Here is a 23142-nt window from a genome sequence, read left to right as displayed (position 1 = left end):
GTGTGTGTGTGTGTGTGTTTGGCAGGGACTTGCCATGTAGCTTAGGCTGCTCTTGAAGTTACAATCCTCCTATTATCTTTTCTTGTTTTTTGAAAAACCTGAAATTAGAGGTTAAATGGATACCTCACGTGGTAACGGACTAGTTAATGAGCAACAGAATCAATTACCAAGTTCAAGTTCCAGTCTTAGACTTTAAATAAAATCAGAAATGATTTTTCTTAAATGAAAAAATGACCATAGGAATCATCTGATACCTAAATGTATGATTCAAAAGAGAAATCCTGAAAATGTTCAGGAAGTCAGAATTTAAAAATTCAGTGATTACCATGTAGACAGTAGATCAGAGCATCTGTAACTTGATGCTAAATGAAGTGGGCTACATTAAAAACTTAAAAATTGTACATATTTACACTGCTCAAAAAAACACATCAGGATTTTGTGATCCTCCTCCCAAGAAAATGTGGTATATATACACAATGGAATTCTATGCCTCCATCAGAAAGAATGACATTGCTCCATTTGTTAGGAAATGGAAAGACTTGGAAAAAAAATATATTAAGTGAAGTAAGCCAGCCCCAAAGAAACAGATCCCATGGTTTCCCTTATTTGCAATATCTAGTATATGTCTGAGTCAAGCAGAAAAGTTCAGATAAGGTGATGTTAGGGAAATGAACCCTAAGATATGTATTCACATGTTATTTTTTCTTTCATGCGATTGTTTCTAACACACTTATAAGATTATTTCTTTGTTGCTTTGTATGTCCTTCTCCCACAGTATAACCCCTGCTTTCACTGTATTTGATGTCGGTATAATTTGTGGAGGGGAAGGGGAAAACAAATCGTTTAAATAGTGATAGAGGTGGATCCATTGCAACAATGAGATATACAAGTTGTTATGTCGAAAACGAACTTTACAACTTTGGTTGGGGGGGGAGGTGGAGCGGGGAGGATCGGGTGGGGGGGGCAGGAGGAAGATGGGAAGGGATGGGAAGGGGAAACAAAGGAGGAGGCTGCAATGCTTGATAAGGAATGTACTCATTATCTTGCCCATGTAATTATAACCCCTCTGTACAGTATTTTCACAATAAAAAATAAATAAATAAATAAAAACCACATCAGGGCAGCACTGGGAAATAATGCTTGTAATTCTAGCTATTCAGGAGCCTTAGATATGAGGATAGAGGTACAAAGCCAGCCTGAGCAGGAAAGATTGTGAAACTCTTATCTCCAATTAACCACCAGAAAATCAGAAGTGACCCTGTGACGCAAGTGGTAGAGCACCAGCCTTAAGCAGAAGTGTTAGGGGAGAGCACCCAGGCCGAATTCAATCCCCACAACCAACGCTTCCCCCCATGCACCTTGCTTATTCTCTGTATCTTGATTACTCTGGCTATTTGAATCACTTTTCTCATAATGACCAAATATATGTTGCTGTTCAACAGCTGCATAATTTTTAATTCATCACTTAAATTGAGCATATTATGGGTCATTATTATTATTTTTTTTTGGTTTAGGAAAATCTCAGTAATATCTTGTTTTTTTACTATTTATTTTTGGCAGCACTGTTGCACAAATTAATGAATGGATAACACTCAGCATACCATATGATTTAAATGTAGGTAACACAGCTGGGCGGCAGTGGCTAATGCCTGTAATACTGACTATTCAAGAGCCTGAGAGCTGAGAATTGTAGTTTGAAACTAGACCAGGCAGGAAAGAGAGATATTTCTTTTCTCTAATGCATAATCAAAAGATCTGAAAGTGAAACTATGGCAAATGCTAGAGTCCTGGCCTAGAGAAGAATAACATCAGACTGGCACCCCCCACACACACCAGAACTAAATGACATACAGTTTTGAGACTTCTTTGCATCATCTCAACTTCCTAACTGCATGGAAAATTGGAAATTTAAAACTGGAAACTTAAAAATCTATTGATTATTTTTTTTTTAAATTGATGAAAGTTTTAATCATGCCCATTCCAAACCAGTGCTGCACCATAGAAAGGCAACACTATGGAGACAACCTGTCATCCTCTTCTTGCCCACCCATCACTCTGCCGCTGTACCCCTGCTGCAGCCATCCTCATACACCCTTGTTTCTAGTGAAGTGAGCCCAACCCCTCTTTCTGACCCCTCTCATCTACATTGGGAAGACACCTATCCAACATTGCTTTGTCTACTCCTATCCTCATTCCTTCCCTCACCCCAGGACCACTCTGTTTGCCCCTTCTGTCCTCCTCCCAGGTCACCTTAACATTCATGGATGTGGGAATGTGTGCTCATGCTTATATGAGATGAATGCTTGGCCAGAACATAGGCAATATACTCACCAGAATGGTTCTCCCGGGAAATGTTCCTGGACAACCCAGATTCTAGGTAAGCTCCACCATCCCTCAAGTCCCCTCCAAGTCCTCCACTGATCCTTCTTTACACTGTGGAAGCCATCCCAACACAACTCTCTTTCTAGTTGAGTGGGCCCAAACCTCTTCTTGGAACCATATCCTTTTGCTAGGCTCCACTATCCTCCAGTTGATTTCCCCTCCTCACAGCCTGGCCCACACCCACCGTGTTCCCTCCCCCTCCGCCTACCTTGTATCCTGCCCCACCCTGTCCCTCTGGACCCAAGGCCACCCCAACATGCGTAGGTGAGGGGATGTGTGTGCATGTACATCTGAATGCATGTACGTGATGCCCAGCTGACCTGCACATTGGCAATACAGTCACCATAGACAGAGGCTCCTGTAGTTTGAGGTTTCTAGGTCTCCTGGCATCTGCTGACAGTTGTAGGGCTGGAGGTGGGGAAGCTGCTGCTATCTCCTGCTTCTGAGATGTGGTACTAGCGGGACTCTAGGGCTTCAAGTGAGGCAGATCTCCACCTACCTCTTGTGTGGTCCCAGCTGCTGGAGACATCCCATGATGACTCTGATTCCAGGTAATTGGGCCTGTCTCCCTACTTGACCAAATCCTCACCGCCTTTTCTGGGCCAGATCCTCACCCCTACTTTCAGCTCCAACCCTCACATCCATTTTAGTCTCAACCCTCACCCCACTCTTGGATCCACCACTCACCTCACTTCCTCACCCCCACTGTAACCCCAACCCCCACTTACAGCTTCACCCCTCATTCCCAGTATTGTATCCACCCACACCCCACTTATGACTCCACTATTCACCCCCCCATTTCTGACCTCATCCATCACCATATCGGATCCACCCTTCACCCTACTTCTGTCATCAACCTACCCACACTTCCAACCTCACCCCTCACAACCATGCTCTGATGCACCCTTCATCCTACTTCTAGGCCCAACCTCAAAACCAATTCTGGTCCCATTCACACATCCAACATAGGTCCCACACCTCATCCCCACTTCTGGTCCCATTCCTCACATTCATTTCTGGCTTCATCCCTCACCCTCACTCTTAGATCCACCTCTCACCCCACATCGGGCCTCAAACTTACTACTACTTCTAGCTCCACTCCTCAGTCCCCTTCCAGCCCAATCTTCACCCTCACTTCTGACCCCAACCTTACCTCCCACCACACCTTATCCCAACTTTCATCTCCATCCCTCATCCAGGCTCCTCTTCCCCTCTCTTCTCCCAGTTCTACTCATCTTCCCATGGGAACAGATGCATGCATGAGGGCATGTGTGGACATCCACTCATGCACAGGGCATTCCCATAGCATGCTTGGAAGTGATGCCAAATTTCTTGAACAAGGTCTGTGAGAGCTGCCAGAGAAGGAAGGCCTAGAGTAAGTCTTCCCCACTTCACCTCCTGGCTAAGGCTTTTTTGTCTAATGTCAGTACTGCACTTACCATTCTTGGAAAACAAAGATTCAGGTGAGTATCCTCCCACATCCCTCAGCTCCAGTTCCCTGTGGGATCCATCCTGGGAAGACCCTATTTTGAGTTAAGTGGATTTAGTGGACCTGTCCATTCTACCCGGTCCTTCCTATTTCCCCACCCTCACCTTCCACAGCCTCCCCAGCTCCCCTGCCACCTTGCCCACCCTCCTCCCACTGCCCTCAGTCCCTCAACCCTGTTCTCCAAGCCTCTGTTCTCTCAACATGAGTGGTTGAAAGGATGTCCATGAAATGCACACTTAAGTATACACACGCACATGCACATGCATGTGGTACAAGGTTGGTCTGGACATAGGCTGTGGCAGTCACCAGAGAAGGAAGGCTGGGGATTAGAGTCCACCTTACTAAAACCTGTAGTGTGGGGTTCACACATTCACTGGTGGTTGTAGTTCTAGAGCCATTAACACTGCCACCCACCCCCAAGTGGTCTCTCAACTGCTGGAGGGACTTGGTGTCCAAAGACCTCTTCAGATCTCCATCTTGCTGGAACACATGTGCCCAAGTGCCTTGAAGCCCCATTTTGAGGTAAGATTGCCCTTCCCCTGGTGTGGTTGCTGAGGCACGATGAAGGGTTACGCAGTTGTACACATGTAGCTTCAGATAGGAATGAATGTATGCTTTAGAGTCCATTGTGAAGGAAGGTGGGGGCTGTTTGACAACCTGGGCTTTCTTCTCAGGCATAGCTGGGGATTGCTTGCGTCCATTGTGTCAACTGAGAGTGGCGATGGGGCTGGAGCCATTGAGTCTGCTGCCTTCACCAAACTTTTCATACACTGACTGTAGTGATGTGCTACCCTCAGGAAGCCCCTGTTTTGAGGTAAGGGGGGCCCTATCCCCCAGAGTGTACAGAATCATGCGTGAAGTTTGTGTGTGTGTGTGTACGCATGCATGCACACACACACACACACACACACACAGAGGTTCTCATTTACCTGTTGTCAGATTTACCTGATAATGTGTTACAGTGGGACTAAGAGAAGGAAGGCTAGGGCTTGATGTTTGCCCCACGTCCCTTCCTGGCCTCTATAGACTTGGTTATGGGTTTGAATCTGGGGATTCTGCCACCCTCCTCAAATAGCACTTCACCTGCTACAAAGAGGTCTTGTTCAAGGGATTCTTCAGCTTCACCTCCAGATCTCCATCTTCCTGGTCAGTGTCTAACCAAGTTCATAGGTCATTATCTCATGTCCATATATGAGATAAGTGGGCTCCCATCTAAATTCTCATGAGATCCTAATTATGTGGGAGGATTTGTGTTTATGTGTGTACACAATGTGCAAGAACACACATTCATGGTGCCAAATTAGCCTGAGCATGTGCTATAGAGAATCTAAGAAAAGGAAGGCTATGGCTAGGATTCTGCCCTGACTCCCTTTCTGCTGTAGCCTGTGTAGTTGGAAGCTCTGGGTTTGATGTTAGGGATGTTTTCTCCAAAGCCCACCAGTGCTTCAACTGATACAGGGAGATCTTGGTATTTGAATCAGCATTTGATTGTTAGCTGACAAATCTTCTAAAATATTTTTTTCCAATTCAACAATTTTTATTGACACTATTTTTCTGTGGCATCACTTAATCTAGGTCTTAGTTACTTCACTGAACTCTAATGAGATCTTTCTTAAGGGCAAAATAAGATTTACATTTTTCTCATAGTATCTGGTACTGTGCTACATTATGTAAAAGTTTTATATCATTGCTGGGTGTGGGAGGGGCGGGTCATGTATTTTAAGGTTAAATGTTGTGTTGGGTTTGTGGGTAACCTGCATAATTATGGTAGCAAGACCTTTTATCAAATGAGAACTCTTTTGTGATATCCTGACTGTCTTGTCAACTGCAGAAATTAAGGGAAAATCATTCTGTTGCTGCGGCTTCCAATGGAGAAATTTCCATCATGTGGAGAGTCACAGAAATGATGACCTGGATGAATGATTTGGAAGGTGAAATCACAGAGATGTGGCCTGAGCACTCTCTGAGTTCTGCAGTGCAAATGAAATTCCTCCTGAAGAAACTTGAGGTAATTATCTGAAAGCAGCTGAGCTCTTTTCACAGATCACTTGGAGGAGGAAAATTGAGCCAGTAGACATGGGGTGTGACTTACTTTTTATATGACTTTCTTATTTAATTTCTTTTACAAAGGACTTTTACTGACAGCATGTCACTTTTTGAATACAATGCATCTTGATCAATGTCATTGCATTCATCCTTCTCCCACATATCTCCCAACCCCATCTCTATGTTCTCAAGTTACCTGGTTTTATATTCACGGATATACATTGACTATTAGGACTGTGTTTGGTTACCCACCTTTTCTCCCTCCAATCACCATCCTCTGCCCCTTGACCTCCTCCCACTCTCCACATATGGAACACATGTTTCAGCCTCCTGGTATTCAGTTTGTTAAACTCTGAGTTGTTTAAAGGAGTTAAACTCTTTCAATCTTCCATGAGTATACCAGAATTTATTCAGCTTGTATGTATGCCTAGGAGCCTGAATATGTTTTTTCATGAATGTTTATAATTTAGATCTAACTTCCACAGAGAGAAAACATATGTCTTTGTCTCTCTAACTCTGACATACTAAACACGATTTTTTCAAGGACAATCTATTTCATGGCAAATGATCTTTTGAGTAAGAGAATAAGGAAGAAGTCATTTTATCTTTTTGCAAATATATATGTGTTGCTTTCTCCATGATATTTCATTTTGTGTGTATATAATTGAACATGAAACTAGTTGTTTGTGGGCAGTGTACTTACCCTTAGAAATGCTGAAGATAAAGGAGCCATGTTATTACTTTAAATGACCTTTCAGGCTTTAAGGAAATGGAGGAGGAGAATGGCTTCATCATCAAAGATAATAGTATCAATAGATATTTTTGTTATTCCCTGTCACATTCTAACTTGAGTACATGATATAATACTTAAGTGACTAATGCTTGCATTTCTACCTGTCTTTGAGATCTTAGTTATGGAGTTTGTTTGGCAGAAATTTCAAGAGATTTGTGCTCCAATTTTACTAGTAGCCTTGGGGAAAAAGAAACTCAGTGCTGAGGCCCTGAGTTCAAACCCCAGAATCAGCACATTAAAAAACTTATCTTGGGCTGGGAAGGTGGCTCAGTGGTGGAACGCTTGCCTTGCATGCATGAGGCCCTGAGTTTGATTGCTCCGCACCACATAAGCAAAAAATAAAAGCCAGAAGCTGTGACACTGTGGCTCAAGTAGTAGAATGCTAGCCTTGAGCTGAAGAGCTGAGAGACAGCGCCCAGGCCCAGAGTTCAGGCCCCATGACTAACCCCCCCCCCAAAAAAAAATCTATGCAAGCTTTAGTAACAAAACACCTAACACTTGTTTATGCTCCCCTCAGATGTCTGCATAGGAAATGCCAGAACTTTCCTGGATAAAAGTGCACAATTACTAAGCACAACAAAAAGAAGGTTGGCCTTGTGCAGTTTTCACATTAGTATAGAAGTTGGAGTTATCCAAGCTTCTCTAGGAGTCTTGACAGTCCCCCAAGGAACAGAGAAGCTGTGTATGTTTGTGACACTCCTTAAGGGCATAAAGAGTCTGTCTGGAGTACATAATTTCTGTTTCCCAGGATATTGTTTCCATGAGCTCTCAGGGTAGTTTAGAAACTTGCAAAGCTCTCCCAACTGACCCTCAGAGGAACTCCTGGCCAGAGAGGGGTCCTGATATTTGTTCCAATGACTTGTAGCTTCCATCTATTTTTGTACACCCTCAAACTTTTCAATCTGTTTGACATATGTCCTCCTTTTCACAAATGTGTAACGGCCAGAATCTCCACTCCAAGCAGCATCCTTATGGGACATGGAAAGGGTAGAAAAATGCTGCTCACAGTGATTAATGTTGTGAGCATTGCATCTGCTAGGGGGAAATCCACTCAATGGGACAGTTTTCCATTCAGGATATAGGTGTTTGTGCTCCTTGGGCATGCGTTTTAGGGGTTTTTGAATGGAGATGCACTACAAAGAATGGATAGCAATCAGTGGGCTTTGATAGCCAGTTGTTGCTTCAGCTGAACACCTTCACAGATGATTTTGAAAGCAAATGCTATGAGAGGATAGAGGTTGTAGAACACCTGGGAGTGATGAACCACCAATGGCACCAAGTACATGGAATCCTATTAAATAAAAGATGCTTGAGATCACAGTTAGATGCATTATTTGGTCCTACAAGATACTACTTTCCAAAAAATTTTAAAAAGTGTTCAGATATTTTTATCACTGTGACTAAAATAATCTAAATTATAACCCCTTTATTATGTCTTATTTAGTATTCTTCATGGTTACATATAATGAGTTTGAAAAGTCTTACATCCTGCTTGAAATTTTATAAGAAATTTTAGTTACGAAGGTGTCAAGTGCATTAAGTATAGTATCCCACATCTGTAATACCACCTGATTGGGAAGCAGAAATAAAAAAAAGGATCATGATCTGAGGCCAGGCCAGAGAAAAAACTGCTACGACACCCATCTCAAAAAATGAGCTGGCCATAGTGGTTCACATCTGTAATCCTAGCTACTTATGTGGCAGACATAGGTAGCCAGGTCTCAATCAATCTAGGATCAGCCCTGGGTAAAAAGCTCAAGACCTCAAATAAACAAAATGTCTAGAAGTATGTCAAAAGGAGTTGACTGCTAGCTGTTGTACTATCTAAGTCCTGTCTAGCAAGCACAGATCTTCTGAGTACAAAACCCTCTGAATACAAAACTCCCCTCTCCCACCAAAAAGCCATTGTCCCATTTGAACATTTAATTTCAAGGCCACTGACACGTGACAGATGGTGACATTCTCTTTAAAATTAGTTACTCAAAAGAGACAATGTTTTTTAGGCTTTGAAAGAATTGAAAAGGAAGAAAAATGCATGTGATTTTTACTAGCTCCACAATTCTAGAAAGGATAAAAATGTACTTAAGTATTCAATATATACCCATATGCATGCATATATGCATGTGTTGTGTATGTACATATATGTATGTATATATATGTATGCACAAGTGGTTCATCTCTTTTCTGTGTAGCAAATAGTACACATGAATCTGTAGAGTCAGCACTCAAAGGCATGAACAGACAAAGAGAGTGAGCAGAGAACTCACATCAAGGAATCTATGGCTGGCAGATAACACTGAAAATCTTTTACCTCAGTTTCTACGTGTTGCTCACTGCAGTACAGAGACTATACAATGTCAATGGGATACCAGCAAAAAAAATGAGATATGAGAGATACAAATGGTCAATATTCATCATTTTCTTGATTCATTTCTCTCTTGAGGGGCATTTGGGCTGATTCACTAAGCATGGTTGTGCTGAAAGCTTTATTATATCCTGGTTTGTAATCTTTTGGGTAAATCCCCAGGAGTAGAGTAGCTGGATCATAGGGTCATAAGTAGTCAAAAGTAGGGTGAAGGGAGGAAAGGTTGGAGAATGAAAAGGAGGAAAGGGGGAAAATGCAGAGAGAATTCCAGTAAATATCCTACCATTAATTGAGAAGAGTGAGGGAAGGTGTGTGAAGGGGAGGGATTAATGAGAATGTTGAAAGTGGTGGCATTGATCAAGGCATATTGTATTCATAAACTGCTTTGTTTAATGACAACTGTGCTATGTAAAACAATAATTTAAAAAATCATGTTCCTAAAGTGATAAGCAATTAGAAGCAATATTATGAGAATTTGCTCAGATGATCTCTAAGGTCCATAAATAAGACTTTTTTGATTAGGATGAGTTTTAGAACAACAGTAATTGTACAGACTATATTAAGAAAATTTAATGATTTCCAGCTATTTAAAATAATGATTGCTGGATATATGGCTCAAGTGGCAGAGTGATACCTAGTGAGAAAAAGTGTCAGATATTGAATTCAAGTCCTGATCTCAAACAAAATAAAAACAATCAAGAAAAGTAGGGCAGTTTATTGGGCACTGGTAGCTCATGCCTTTAATTCTACCTTTAATTGGAAGCTGATATCTGAGGATCTCAGTTCAAAGTCAGCCTGGGCAGGAAAGTCTGTGAAACTCTCATCTCCAATTCACTGCCAAAGAAAGCTGGAAGAGGTATAAGGCTAGCCTACAGTGAAAAGCTCTGGGACAGAACCAAGGTTTTGACTTCAAGCCTTAGGATAGTGCATATAAATACACAAAAGAAGTGAGGCACTCAGGTTTTGGTGAAAATTCTTCTATGTGCTGGTAGTCTGTTGAGGGGGAATTACAGTGTGAAAAGCAGTGTGGATATTTGGTGATCCCTGGTTTCTTATCCAGGAGCTGCAGTGCAGTGTGTAGAAGACAAGTCTTTCTTCAGAATTTCACTCTCTTGGATGGATTCCCCAATTTGCTCTAAGTTATTGAAAAGTAGAACCGAGTTAGGGATATATTTTCATAATATGTCAGAGTAACGTTTCCTAGATTTTTTTGTTTACCTTAAGATCTTTGCAAATTATTTTTAGTAAATCTGAAAAATCTAGCAATTGACTATTCTAAGTAGATGAGTTTTTCAGTTCAGGTGATCAAATAGAACATATTGTATTGCAATTGAGTGCTTTCTTTTTTAAAATTACATTATTACATCTTTTGTAATTAATATAAATAAATGAAACAAACTACTGGAATATTCTGGATCTTGGCTATGGACTGGTGTTTGTAACCTAAAATCAAGAATCTGAATATTGTAATCAAACATGAGACACTCCCAGTTTTATAAATAAAGTTGTATTTGAACCTAGCCTCATCCTTCCATTTCCACGTTAACTTTTGTATGTTCTCATGATGCAAGGCAGAGTTGAGTATTTATTATTGAAGACCATATGGCCCACTCTACAAAACATGTTTGTTGACCCTGTCCTAGAATATTACAGCACACTCCTAGTGAGCATGTGGATACTATGCAAGATGTTTAACATATAGTTGGTCTAGAGGATGTCACTGGAATATTTTTTTAATTTTAATTTTTGTTATTTTTGTTGTAGTTGTTGTTGGGGAAGGGGGATCATCATCAAGCTTGAACTCTGGGCCTGGGCATTGTCCTGGAGCTTCATGCCCAGGGCTAACACTTTATCATTTTGAGCCACAGCTTTACTTGTGGGCTTTTGCTGCTGCTGCTGCTGCTGCTGCTGCTGTTGTTGTTTGTAGATAATTGGAGATAAGAATCTCAGGGATTTTCCTACCCAAGCTGGCTTCCACTCTTGATCCTCAGCTCTCAGTCTTCTGAGGAGCTTGGATAAATGCTGTGAGCCATTGATGCCTGGTTAATTTCTTTTTTAAAATTTGATAATTTTTGTTTTCATCTGATTTCATATTCTATCAAAATATGTGTGGAATACCTTTTTCCACAGACTCAAGTATCCTATCACTCTTTCCTGGGGGCTGTCCTGCAAAAGCGCCCTCAACCACTATGAACTCTATGAGGGGCCCTTATGGCAGCTGAGTGTCCAGGACAAAGGTGGCAGAGGAGGCAGTGACACCTGGGGATTGGGCAGGGACAGGGCATACATAGAGGAAAGTGAGTACTGCTTGTATGGGCAGCCTCAGTTCAGGAGCAGACAGCCCAGGGGGTTGATGTTGCGGGCAGCCCTGGGTGCTCTGTGGGCTGCATGGAGGTAGCAGTGGTGTTGCTGCTGCATCTCCTTGCCTGCCATCACCTTCATTGTCCCTGCAGCGCAGGTGCATGGGCTCCACCTTGAGCGAAGGGGCTTAGGGCAGCCGCTGGCAGGCCAGGATTTTCTGCCAGGCCTCTTGCTCATCCTGCAGGCAGCCAGAAATTCACACAGGCCACCCAGATGAGGTCGGCATGTGTACAGTCACTGACTGTCTCCCAGAGGCGCTTGACCTGGTGGAGAATCCAGTCCTTGGGTGCTCAGCTGGCAGCGGGGGGCTCAGGCTGCTGAGTAGCATCTGGTACTCCCAGCTGCTGGGCAGGGCCCAAAGACCAGACCTCAGGCAGCAGCTGCAAGGTCGAGGCACTGGGCAAGGTGTGGTGTGATGAGCCAAGGTGCCCAGGTCCCTGAGGCCTTGCTGTCTGGTCTCCACTGCCAGCTTGGAGGTTCACAGCCTGGTGGCTGCACCCTGCTGCCGTATGGCTTTCCAAGGACTCTAGCCTTAGCAGGGTGCTTGGCACCAGAGGACTCATGTGCAGCCCTCCTCCTTTTCACACTGCAACAGAATTGTGGACCATAACAAGCTGCGCTGACCCGCCCCATTCTGCAACTTCGGTGTTGGAGATGCTGACCTGTGGCCCACAGATCCTCACAGCAGCGGTCTTGAAACTCAGGAGGCAGTGCCCTTGGCACCCCATCTTGGACAAAAGGACCAGGCGTGGCAGAGGCAAAAGGGCCGGAGTGGCCTTGCACATGATTTAAGTACACTTTATTTGGGAGTATACTGTCTTCTCAATATGTGTAACATATTAGTTTTGTTAGGTGAATAGGTGGCCATGTCTACATTGGTATTATAAAGAGAATGTACAGAGGGATTAAATTACATGAGTCAGATAATGAATACATTTCCTTTTGTATAGTGTCTTCTTTTCCCTCCCTCCCTCCAAGCCCCTTCCTCCCATTAATTGAATATTTAGGGAATTCTCTGAGGAAATATGGACTAACGTACAATAAAATCTTTATGACAGTAGAGGCTTGACCCAATCACATTAATTTTTTTGTAGAATAGAGAAATCTATTTTCTGCAATGAAGAAACAACCACGAGCTAACCGTGGAGACTGGAGGGAAGTTACTGGGCACCCTAACCTGGGCACTAAGAAGATCAATCAGCCTGAAAGGATGCCTGAAAGAACACAGAACTGCAGCTGGGTGAGATGATCAAGCAGGTCCAGAGCATTGTAGAGGTGACATTCACTTACTTTTCTACTGATGATATTCACATACCATCATAGTTTTATTTGCTTTATAAAAGAAAGGAAAGTTTAGAAAGTTCAGCATTGGGAATTTTCCAATGAAAAGGCAGGGCTTACTAACAATTATGTTGTGCTCAATAATAATACAGTATGGAAAAAGGATCAGTGTAGAGTATATAAAAACTTTAAGTACTGTGAAGATACTCTTTTATGAATCATGAAACTGGGTCCATGGAGCACCAATCTAATTTTATATGTTTTACAGTCCTGGGATATAATATATACAGTAATACTGAAGTTTTCTGCTATCATTAGAAAAGGTACATTTCCACATAGTGAAATCCTACATGATTTAGAACTAATTAAGGAGTGTTTTATTCTGTGTCATTAGTAGAAAAATGATTGTTTTGTTTGGCCCCAAATAGCAAATTATTCTCAATGATTATGAACTATTTTGAACCTAATAAAGCTGCTTTGAATTCGAGTTCGTTTTTTTTCTGCCAGTTCTGCTGGGACATGAACTCAGTGACTGGGTGCTGCCCTGTAGCTTTATAGCTCTTGGCTAACATTCTACTGCTTGAGCCACTGCTATAGTTTTTTGCTGGTTGGTCTTTTACTGGTTGGGATAAGAGACTTATAGACGGTTTTGCACCAACTGACTGAAAACCATGATCCTCAAATCTCAGCCTCCTGAGTGGCTTGGATTACAAGCATGAACCATCAGTGTGTGACTTGTTATGCTTTTTCATAGTAAATTTTATCAAATGAGCCCGAAAATGTATCAATATGTGCGTCCATGAATGAGTGAATACATTTATTTCTTCTGTGAAGTAAGTCATAAACTAAATAAGATTAAATAGTTTTTTTTTTTCAAATCTGAGAACAAAACCCAGGGCCTGGCACTTGCCAGCAAGTGCTCTTCCATTTACCAAAATCCACAGCACCAAAATTAAGATTCTTAACTCTGAATAACCCAAGATTCAGAGACTCAGTGGAAGCTAGTTAGTTGACTACTGAATAGAATGAAAGCATAAATCACAAGTTGAAAGTTAATCAAGGCTAAGAAAATGTAGGCTCAGACAAATAATTCCATTCCTCTTCTCTCTGCTTCCTGTCTTAACCATTTTTTATCCAGTCCTAGGGCTTGAATTCAGGCTTTGGGCATTGTTCTGAGCGTTGTTTGCTTAAGGCTAGCACTCTACCACTTCTAGCTTTTGCTATTTATATCTTACTGAGGAATCAAACTCAGGGCTTCCTGGCTGCTTGGCAAGCACTCTGCCACTAAGACACATTCTCAGCCCTCACTTTTTGTTTTTGAGACAAAATATTCAGCTTCAGCTCAGGTTGGCCTGTGTCCATTGTTTTTAGTATTAATTGACTGATGAGAATATGCAATGTACAGCTTCCTTGTATCAATGTCTGCTATCTAATTGTTTCTTGATGTAGGCCTTTAAGTTAGGCAGTGTATGGTTTCAGTTCCTCAGTTTCACAGTGGATAGAATACCAATAGTGATAGAAATATGTTTTAAAAAAAACTCCTGAGTGAGGTCTAAAGTGTCATAGCATGAATTAAATCTTGGATGTTAATGGATTTTTTGTCTACCCTTTTTATAATTTATTGGTTATTAACAATTTTAATTGATATTACACAGGTAATATATGGAGGATTTACAGTTACTTTTGATTGATTGAATGAATTAGAGTGATCCCTTATCTATGGAGGGAGTCACATTCCAGATACCCTTGACATAGATGATAATCCTAGAGGTAGCAATAAGTAAACTGAAATAATCACAAGAAACTGCATTTATTTTTTGTGCTGGTCCTAGGGCATTAATCAAGCCCTGGCTGCTGTCCCAGAGGGTTTTTTTAAATTTTAAGTATGACTATTACCCGATGATTTTAGCACATAAGAAAAAAATATACTCATGATGCTGAGATATAAAGACTTCTGATTGAGCCCCACTTGGCCTAGAAAATGCGTGGGACACTTCTCTCCCCAAAAGAGATGGAAGTGGTTCTGTGCCTCAAGGGGTAGAGGAACAGCTTTGAGAGAAGAAGCAATAGCATCATATCAATTCACTGAGTTCAAGTCTCAGTATTGTTATCCATACACCAGAGTGTGTGTATAACACACACACACACATACACACACACACACACACACACACACACAAAGAGAAAAAAGAAAAGGAAAAACCCTGATAAGGTAATTAAGACACCTAATGTGATAAAGAGGAAGAAGATTGAGGAATCATTTCTGTATTATTAGATTATTAAACCACAATCTACAGGTAATTTAAAGTATACAAATATAGCTGGGTGACCAGAGTTTCATACTTGTTAATCTGTGAGTGTGTATGTGTATGCATATGTGTGCTCACATACCCTAGTACTAGCGCCTGAATTCAAGCCCTTATTCACTTCCTTAACTTTTTCTTTCAAGGTTGATGCTCCCCACTTGAGCTACATCTCTAGTCTGGCATGCCTGTAACTCTAGCTACTTAGGAGACTGAGACCTGGAAGATTGTAGTTTGAAGCTCCCTAAAGCAGAAAAGTCTGTAAGATTGTCTCCAATTAACCAGAAAATATATTGAGAGCAGAGGCATATCTCAGCAATTTTTCTGAGGTAACCTTGGACCTTTTCTTCCTTTATTCAGTGCTTATGTAACATACAGAGTCATATAGCTGCTTAATGTATTCAACTTATAGACACATATGAGCATGTGTATAATTTTATAATATGCACATCAAGAGAAAATATACATATTTTTGTTTTTATGATCAGTCCACATATCTACTAGAAGGTGTGGAGTTCCTCTCTCACCCACTGCTGTGCATATGCTATTATTCAATTATCCGAATATCTTTGTGTAGGACTCTATGTGTGTACCCAAGCACGTGTGTACCTAGATTAAACTCATTTCCTTGCACTTGTTAGACAAGTGTTAGACAGCTAGCCCTGTTTATAACAGTTACTTTTGAATGAATATCATGGATTCCCTAGGTTGTGTTAGAACGCAGTATTAGAATGCCTCTCATACATACCTGGAAGCACTTATTGATTGAGAATGGGATCTTTTTTTCCCAGCTGTGGGGCTTGAAGTCAGGGTTGAGCACTGTCCCTTAGTTTCCTTTGCTCAAGGTTAGAGCTCTACCACTTGAGCCTCTTTTACTGTTTGTGTGATACTGAGGAATCAAACCCAGGGCTTCATGCATCCTAGGCAATCATTCTACCACTAAGCTACATTTTCAGCCGAGACGGGGATCTTGATAATTGTTCCCTATGCAATCCTGAATTCTGGTTTCCAAGTAACTATTTTACAGGGGTGTGCCACTACACTAATTGTAATTTTTAAAATTTTATATATTTCATTTTCTCCTTTTTTATTGGTAGTACTGGGCCTAAAAGTTGTTCATCCTGTTTATCAGAAATGTTTTTAAGGGAAAATTGGTTTCAAGAATTATTCTGGGGGTGTTTTTGTTTCTGTTTTGTGCTGTGCTGAAAGATTTATTCCTGGCTGGTGGAAATCTCTCATGGTGGGTGGTGAGTAAGCTGTGGAGCATTGATAGGGTGCTATGTGTTACCTTGTTTGTCCTTTTAGATTTTCATTTAGATGTGTTGTTCCTCAAAATAATTCCTTTACTAAAGCAGGATTGTCCTTTTATTTTTGAGATCTATTGTAGCCCAGGCTGATCTTGAACTCATGATGTTCCGGATCAACTTCTTGAATGGTAGGATTACAAATGTGTAGCATCACACATAGCAGGAATGTTATGGGATTAGTACACACTTCTACTCAACTGCCTTTAGTTTGATACCATGGCCAGTGTTTACAAAGTATTGTTCTATATTGGAAGATATCTTTAGAAAGCATATCTTGCTCTAGGTAACTGAAGAATGTAAAAGGGTAGTGGTATGCATAGTACCTAATTACACAACGTTCCAGAGCAGGCCAAGAAGACTGTTGGGAAGGACAAAGGTAAAGAGTAGTATGAATTATTATCTTGGGCTTGGAGTACAGTGATACAGGAAAGAACGTATACAGGTAGAATCCTGTGAGGGTTGTGGAAGTAGAACAGGTATTTTCCAGGTAGATCAAATGTGAGAATGTCCAGGAGGAGGGACCAGCATTTTCTGAACCTTGGAGAGGCAGAGCAGCAGAGTACTGGATGGATGGAAGCAGAGTGGAAAAGAAAACAGAATACTCTTTGGGAGTTTGTATGTTTACTAATTTATTGCTTGCATAAAGCATCAACCCCTACCAGCAACAGAGGAAGCTGCCCATCCCAGCCCCATGTGTGTGCTGGAATGGGTGGGGCTACTGAGAAAATAAGATGTGGAAATTCAGAACACACCTGAGCTTGGGTCATTCTATAAATTCACTGTGGAAGAGTGTACCTAGATTTGCCACATATGAAATTACACTTGTTAGGGAAGCACGAAACTGACAGACCTTTTAATATTACTTAATTTTAAGTAGATTATTGTAGGTTTTCTTGGGCTGTTGACTGTAGCCCTGCTAGTTATGCCTCCCATACAAACTGGAATGACAGATATATGCCACTACATCTAGCGAATACTGATTGAGATAGGTTTCTTGGTTAAAAAATATTTCCTTGAATGGTCTTGAACCATAATACTCTCATTGTGTCTTTAAAATGCCACTGAAGAAAAGGTTAACCAATGTATCCTTGTCCTCAAAAGTTAATCATGCCTCTAACAAGGATTTGCCTTCTCAAAGCATGGTAACACCTCACAGAAGTGTTATATCAGAAGGACGAAAGTACAACCAATGGACTAATCACCAGGCAGCCAGAAAGAATATGAGCCTGGCTTCACTTGGCTGGGAGATCTTTATCTTTGTAACAGAATTAGGCTTTACTTTTCTTTTTTAAGGTCAGTTAGCAAAAGATCAATACAAAAATGAACAATTTGCATTGAGCCTCCTATGTAGAAGATTCTAGTGACAATATCTCCTCATGGGATTTGTGAACCCAATCTTTGGTGTGACAAGCTTGGTGGGCTTCAAGAAGTGCGTTCTATACACACAAAAGCAGAATCTGCTTCCCATGTTCCCTTGTAAGACTGTTACACTTGTATGGGATTTTAGAAGTCAAACATATGTTTGAAATCCTGACTTTCACAGCCAGTTGATTTACCAGTTTCCATTTTATCTTCTTTTTTCAATGTTATGATAATTTCTTAGTAAACAAAGTATATAACAATGGTACCCAAGGAAACTGAAATACAATAATAATTTTCCACTCTATATTTGTATTCTATCACTATCTTATATTCAATCAATAATTATCTGATAGCCTTCAATGGCTTTGTCAAAGACCCCAGTGACCTAAACTTTGCCCAGTCTGTGTCAACTCCATTCTTCATGTTACCTGGCTTTGCTGTGGCATGTGGGTCCCAATTATCTTATCACATTTCCCTGCTCAAACTTTTTGGTTATTTCTTCCCTTATCACCCCAGCTTCTTTGTCCAGGTGAAGAGGTCTCTAGGCACATTTGGACATACTGGAGGCTCCGTTGGTTTCTCACTTCCCTCCATCTGCACTAACACCAGTAATCTTTCTGGCCACTTGGCATTAAATGTTAACTACATGAAACCAGATTTCCATTGTGTATGCCCAGCCAGGCCTTTCCCTTCTACTTCACACCATGCATTAAGATGAGTGAAATGTTTTTATTTGCAGGGAAATAGATAGAAATGGAGACTATCATGAGTGATTTTAAGCCAGATTAAGAAAGATAAAGGTCACATTTTCTATAATATGTAAATACACAATCTAAAAGATAAACGTGTAAACACATAGAGAATCATATATAAATACATTTATAGAATATGTCTATATGTTTGGAAATTTTTGAGGGAATTAGTAGGATTAGGGAAGGATAAATAAATGTTATTTGGCATCTGTGCATGGCAATGATGACAAAGGAATCTCACCAAAATCCATTGAATATTGAAGAGGAAGCTAGATGGGGAAAGGGAGAGTCAGGCCATCAGTATGATTAAAATTACTCAATATGAGTTTATAAAATTTTATGGTGAAATTTCTTAAATAATATTGTTATGCAATTTAATTAAAATGAGATATAGGAATGCTGAAAAACTATTATATGTGTGTTTTAATGGAAGTGAGAAGGACAGAGAGGGCAAAGGTGGGAAAACATGTTCAAAATAGGTAGTTTTTTAATACATGTAAAAAATGAACAACAAAGCATGTTGACATTGATTTGAGAAAAGTCTGTAGATGTGTGAGAGTGATGGAGGAAATGAATCTCATAAAGATACAAATCAAATCCTTGGAAGAATGTGTGCTAATCAAAAAGTGAGAAAAAATTACTACAGATTTATGTGCTATTTTTCTTATCTCATATGCTAGTACATCTTTTTTTAATTTTGAAAGAAATAGATTTGGTTGTATATAAATGTCATAATTCTAATCTAGGATTTAAGATTTTCTCCCCACTCCATCTGCACAACCATATATTCCGTTCCCAAAAGAATTCCATTGTCAGATATATATTGCCAGAACCGTTCCCATGCATGTACAAACTTCTATGTCCATGAGTATAAAATACATACATCAAATGTTACCAATTATATCATATATAGATTGCTTTTCACTTGATAGAGCAACCTGTGGTTTTCACTCTATATGTCAAGTTGTACTTAATCAGTCTATACATGATCAGTGGCCATTTCAATGGTTTTAAATTATTTTAGACACATCTCATTCCTGCTAATGTCTTTCCAATAGTGAAGCATAAGACTATCAGTGGAGCACAAGGAAAGTAGCTACACAGTTTCCCATTCCCTCCCCTCTCCTGCCATTCTAATTTGTGATAGTGACTGCCAAAGAAGTATGACTACAAATTCTTTTATAAAATGCAGGACAATCTGCCAAGTAAATAGTCCCTTTTAAGAGAATGTGAAAATCAGTGGGAGTTAACATTTGTGAGCATTAAATGTTGACATATGACTGAGTTTTCTAATACATAATTAACTTTCTGTGTGTGTGTGTGTGTGTGTGTGTGTGTGTGTGTGTGTGTCTGTATGTCTGTGTGTCTGTGCGTCTGTGTGTCTGTGTATCTCTGTGTATAGGTATGTATTTTCTGGACCTGAGGGTGAAATCAGAACCTGAGTGCTGTCCTGGAGCCTTTGTACTTGAACTACAGTTCCATTTCCTATTTGTAGTGTTTAACTTGAGATTAGTGTCTCAGGGACTTCCCTGCTTGTCCTGAGTTGGATCCTCACATCTCAGGCTCCTGAGTAATTTGGATTACAAGCTTGAGCCACAGATGTCTGGCCATTATCTCTCATTGGTTCTCAGAATGACACTTTTTTTTTTTTTTGCTGCAAAAACTGGCAGTGGCCACTTCATTGGCCTGGATAGAACAGGAGCATCTTCAGAGATGGTGCTTGGGGCCTAAGTGAAATGTAAATAATATCTTCCCCACCAGCTAATATGTCCTCACTGTCTAAATAAAGCTTATAAATTGAGAAATTTGCTCTCAAACTTGAATTTCTTTTAGATATATTGTCTTATTATTGTACAAAATAATGGACTCCATTATATTTTCCTATATTCATACTACATATTTTGATAATATTCACCTTCATTACACTCTTTTGCCTGTTTCCTCCCATGGTTCCTTCTTGTTTTTACATTTTTCTCTCTCTCTCCCTCCCTCTCTCTTACTCTCCCTTTTTCTCTCCTTCCCTCTCATTCTCTCTCATTCTCTGCTTGCCTTTCTGCTAGTATTTGCTTTACACTTTCTACCTGTATTCCCCCTTTTAAGCAAAGCCTCAAGTTCTGGGTTTCTGCTTATTAATTGGAATTAAGAATTTTTGCCAGGCATCGGTGGCCCTCACCTGTAATCCTAGCTAGTCAAGATGCGGAGATCAGAAGATTGCGCTTCAAAGCCAGCCTGGGCAGGCAAGTGCATTAGACTCTTATTTCTAATTAACCACCAGAAAACCAGAAATGGCTATGTGGCTCAAGTGGTAAGGTGCTTGCCTTGAGCTGAAGAGCTGAGGGGTAGTGTCCAGGCCCAGAGTTCAAGCTTTACGACTTACCAAAAATTAAAGTGTTTCCATAGATTTTTCTTTCAAACCATGATAATACCTTTGTTCATGTAGATAATATAGGAATTTAGTATTGTTGGGTTATTAACAACTATTTAAATTATTTTTGAAAAATCATGATGAACTATGCTTTATGAATCTCATCTTATTCTGAAATATTACAAAAACAGTAGAGTTCTTCTATAGGGTCCCAATGTAATAGGAAGCCCTGTTCTATATCAGAAGTATCTATCAACCATTTCTTTCTCCTGTACCTTATCTTACATGTATTCAATTATTATTTTTATTTGTCAATTATCTTTCAGTAGTTGTACAAAGAAGTTGCCATATAACAAAAGCAGTTTATGAATACAGTGCATATTGATTTGTGCCACACCTACAATAATCACACCCCCCTCTGACCCACCATTCCCTTATTTTTCTTAGTTTTGCAGTATAGACAATGAATTCCTTTTCAGCAAATTAATTTAGTTTATATTTATTTATTTATTTATTGTCAGGCATGGGGTTTGAACTCTGGGATTGGGCCTTATCCCTCAGCTGTTCCACTCAAGGTGAGCATTCTACCACTTGAGCCAGAGTGCCACTTCCTGTTTTCTAGTGGTTTATTGGAGATAAGGGTGATATGGAGTTTCCTGCCCGGGCTGGCTTTGAACTGAGATCCTCAGATCTCAGCCTCCTGTGTAGCTAAGATTACAGGCCTGAGTGGCCTGTGCCCAGCTGATTATAGTTATTTTAAAGAGGTTGTGTAGAGGGATTTCATTTGCATAAGTCAGATGAGAACATTTCCTTTCATACAGCATCTTCTATTCCCTCACTTTCTCCCAATGAGCTTGACTACATTCTGCCCCTTCCTCTCTTCATTTGTCTACCTTTTCCCCACCCTCTTCTTTGATGTACCCAGTTCCTTGCATTAATATTCTCAGGCTTTGGCCTAGTCTTTCTAAAGATTATACTATTTGGGCCACATTGGCAGCAGCGATGGTGGAGCAGGAAGGCTCCCACAATGAAGCCCACAATCACATGCAAGTTAAGCTGCATGGAGAAAGGCAGCCAGTATGGGGCACACCAAATGTACTCGACCATCTTCTTCAGGTACATGTCCCAGAGCAAGCCCTCTGAGGCCCAAGAGCTCATGTGCTCAGGAGCATATTTTTGTTCTTCCCTCATGGCCAGCAAAACAGCACAGCAGAGCTGTCCATGCAGGTGTTGGAGTCCCTGAAGTAGGCAGAAATGGATGTAGTGTCTGGTTTGGGTGTTCAGTTGATGGGCCCCTTCTCCAGAGCCCTGAACTGTTCCAGTTGGGGTTCCTGGAAATGGGCCACCCTTAGCTCCTTCCATTTTGAGCCCTGACCCTGTGGAAAGAGCCGAACTACTGGGAATCTTGATACTACTTTCTACACTCTACAGACAGTGAGGGCTGTGCCAACATGCTGGTGGAGGACTCCATGGCCCACAGCTTCCATGGCAAGTGGACATACTTGTGGCTCAGGTAGTGCTGTAGTTTTTCTATTGGAAAACAAAACCAGGTCTGTGGTCTTCATCATGTATGCACAGAAGCAACATCCATCAAGCACCGGCCACCCTCCATCCAATCCCTGCTCCACTTCATCTGATTTCTGCTGCTGGCCGTGGATGGCGGCAAGCTGACCATGTTCATGGTGCTGTGAGAGCAGTGCCAGCCCTCCCTGTACAGGCACCCAATACATGACAAGTAGCTCGACAGGACAGAACAGGACAGGAGAGTTCTCCCTCAGGGTACATCCCAAGCTTTGTCTTCCTATAGAGGCACTTGGCCATGTCCTGGCCTCCCTTAGTTACTCTATCAACTACAATTTTTCTTAGTTATGCTCTATGTATTAAAAACTTCCTTAAAGACAAGTTATACTATTCATGGATTTCATACTCACAGCTCTAAATACTGAGATGCCTAAAATATATCATTGTGCTTTGAGTAAATTCCCTCCAAAAGGTTTTCCAATTCAGAAGTATATCTTTAATGGATTTTATAAAACCTTTCAAATGTTATACAAAAAAATAAGGACTAAGTAAATGAACGATCAAGTAGTTAATGATTAGAAGACTCAATGTCCTGAAACAATTCTCCTTAATTGCTCAGCACATAGAGTATAATTCCAGACGAAATTCAGCCAGATATTTTTTTATGAGAAACTTTTAAGAGGGCAAATAGTATTTCCTCACTTTCTAAGGAAATATTTTTGTAGAATCAAAATGATCTCTTCAAAGTTTTAGGAAAGTCAATAATAAATTCATCAGTACCTAGAGTTTTATAGATTGCAATGCATTTAAATGTA

The 23142-nt window shown here is 40.7% G+C and overlaps 1 pseudogene; it reads left to right on the top strand.

Annotated features, from left to right (window-relative positions):
* The window catches only part of LOC122099818, a 52669-nt pseudogene extending 30084 nt beyond the window's left edge, over positions 1-22585 (top strand).
* The last annotated feature ends 557 nt before the right edge of the window (positions 22586-23142 follow it).

This window comes from Dipodomys spectabilis, unplaced genomic scaffold (assembly GCF_019054845.1).
Source record: "Dipodomys spectabilis isolate Male_0828 unplaced genomic scaffold, ASM1905484v1 ptg000537l, whole genome shotgun sequence".
Classification (NCBI taxonomy): domain Eukaryota; kingdom Metazoa; phylum Chordata; class Mammalia; order Rodentia; family Heteromyidae; genus Dipodomys; species Dipodomys spectabilis.
This window is presented reverse-complemented; position numbering and strand designations above follow the sequence as displayed.